This window comes from Macrobrachium nipponense, chromosome 30 (genome assembly GCF_015104395.2).
Source record: "Macrobrachium nipponense isolate FS-2020 chromosome 30, ASM1510439v2, whole genome shotgun sequence".
NCBI lineage: Eukaryota > Metazoa > Arthropoda > Malacostraca > Decapoda > Palaemonidae > Macrobrachium > Macrobrachium nipponense.
The window spans coordinates 27167545-27170554 of record NC_087218.1 but is presented as its reverse complement, the minus strand read 5'-3'; positions in this window follow the sequence as shown (position 1 = coordinate 27170554).

The window sequence follows — 3010 nt, the reverse complement described above, 5'->3', positions numbered from 1 at the left end:
ATAGCTGTCAGTAACTCGGTATCTCCATTAGGTAAAGATAGAATAAAAGAATAGAAAATGAATGTTATTATACGTTTGGTAGTTTCATTAGTTGAAGAGAGATACTAATGACAATTTATGGCTTACTGTGTGCTAGGAAAAATTATTGCTTGGCGCTCGTTCGATACTCGTAAGACAGGTAAGAGCTGAATGTAAACAATCGATTGGAAGGTTTGTTTTTTGTTTGTTTGTGTATTATAGTTAATGATTAATTAATAATTATTTGAAATTAGTACATACTGATTATTTATACATTTTATTGGCATATTCTAAGCTTTTAGCTCTTAGGTTTAGATGTCAGAATCATAGAGTAGCAACCGCTAACATAGGCTAGGCTTATTGCTAAGGGACATATGCTAAAGTCCTAATATATGCAGTAAAAATGGGGTTGAACATTACATGCAGTTGAATATTACTCAAGTATGTACAGTATTTTGCCTTTTTGGAGTCATATTTCTTCCGTTGGATCGGCGTTGTAACCCTAGAACATGTGTTTTAGGCCTGGAAATATAATTTACTGGGGTGTTTTTGGAGGGCTTGGAACGGATTAGCCATTTTACATGTAAATTGTGTTCCACGATACGAAAAACTCATAATACGAAGGCCGCCTCGGAACGGATTAATTTCGTATCTCGAGGTACCACTGTATTCTTATACCCCTACCACATTACATATATATACAAATACACATACATATATACACATACATACAAATATACATATATATACACATGTATGCACATACATATATACTTAATATACTATTTATTTATTGATAATATATATATACATATATAGATATATATATAATATAATTATATATATATATATATACATATATATATATAAGTCATATGATTATATAAATACATATATATAGGCTACATGTCTGTGCACATGAAATGATAAGACTGAATTATGATTTGTTCATCTTAAAACCAAACCTATTATTCTGCAAAGGCTGGATTAAGAAAGCCTTACCAATAGCTTTCCCTAATGGACAGAAATAGGTACTAGTACTAGGTAGGAATAAATCAACAGAATGTTAACTAGATAAACTTCAGAAAGTAAAATTCTATTCCTCAATAGGCCTAAAAAATCTTACAGGTTTAGAAACGGGCTAGATCTGCGTACCTATGCCATAAGTCTAGTGCTTAAATCAAATTTGCAGAATTCTATGTGCTGCATCTGAAACATCGTTCAAAACGATAATCATATTAAAAGAAATCCATTTTGTTTTGTGGATCAGTTGGCCAAACACGTTCCAAGAGTGCACTTCATAAAAGAAAGATGACACTTTGTGCGGTAACCATCACCGTGGTTGGTAATAAAGTCACAGGCTAAGAAAAATGTCAATTTATGGTGGTCAGTAACCACTAGGTAAGTTAGGGTGGGTTACAGGTTAAGGTAGGGTAGGTTACAGGTTAGTTTAGGTCACCGCGGAATAGTTATATAGATCTATCTTGGATTTTAAGTTAGATTAAGTTATGGGTCAGATTAGATTGGGTTAGGTTACATTAGGGTAGTTTTTTTTCCTGCAACTCTATTACCGGCCACCTTAAATTGAATTTTCCGTGATTTTTTAATTCCGTTGCTTTTTTACCTGGATTCAAAGTCACATGCCGGGATTAACTGTGTTCTAGGACCCGTCATTTCATAAAGTAACTACATTGTTCTCCAGTTGGTGGTGAAAACATTACCAGCATAACCAACGAAGTCACTTACCTTGTATAGGCTCTTCATTGGCTGCGCCGGCACACAGACAAACATTAAAATTGTGGTAATTTTATTTCCTTTAAAATCCACGATACTTTTGACCAAATAACGCTAGTCTTGTTTGAAAATAAAACAATTACACAAAATAATTTTTTAAAAATCTGCATTCCAAGTGAGACAATCTCCAGTTCCACAATCTACATTGCCCTTCGAACTAACAAACAATTCATTCCTCCGCTCTTACTCAAAGGCGACGATGTAACAAGTCTCAACGACACAACAGGAGTTAATTGATAGAAAAACTAAAGCTAATTCGTGGAGGGCATGAGATTCCGGATAATTTAATATTGAACTAATCAGTGATGGCATCATTAATTCAATCAATCAATGTCGACGCCATATGTTGGAACTACATTCTAGAGAGTACTGAAACGGTAACACGTCTTTTAAAGTCTGTGGCCAGCTAGGTGTCGACACATCTTCATTAACTTATTGTTGTTTAGTATATTTTTTTCCTGATAAGCAATTAACTTATAACTGATTTAGGCAGTTATTTTGAGTAATTATCATATTTCTTAAAATTATCTCGCCTTATGGTATATCTCAATGCATTAATTGCAGCAATACTGTAAGCCAGAAAATATGGATTGATTGATAAACATTTGTCATAGCCTACATGCCAAGCATGCAAGCACTTGGGCAACAAGTCCACTCAGCGCTGAAACGGAAATTGACGGTGAAAAGGTTTGAACTTTGAAAGGTGCAGCAGGAGAAAAACCTCGTAGTTGCACAATTGTTATGAAAGGGTGGACAGTATAAGTTTCTCGGTCCCGATCGCTCTTATTTTTTTATCAATGCTTCCTATTAAAGAACCTGAAGATTCCAAAAGGGTACTCTCAGTAATAAAGACACGGCAGGTATTTAGCGAGAAATTACAGTCTCCAATAGTTATTTGTTGTTTATTAACAATTTAACGTTAGTTTTTGGGGGGTCGGCTGTAATTAACTTGGAAATGGTATTTCACCGATCTTCCCAGTAGTTAACACAGCATCCTAGCAACTGCAATACTATATATTTCATACATTACGTCAACTTTTAAATCTAAGCACAGTCCAGCTTACCTTTTGAATATGGAATACTCCTCTTCACGTCATTTATCTATATAAATAAATTCTTTATTGGCTGACTGGCCATATCAGTTGTCAATAATCGCGTGAATGAAAAAGAAAAAAAATAACCAAACGGATAAAAACGC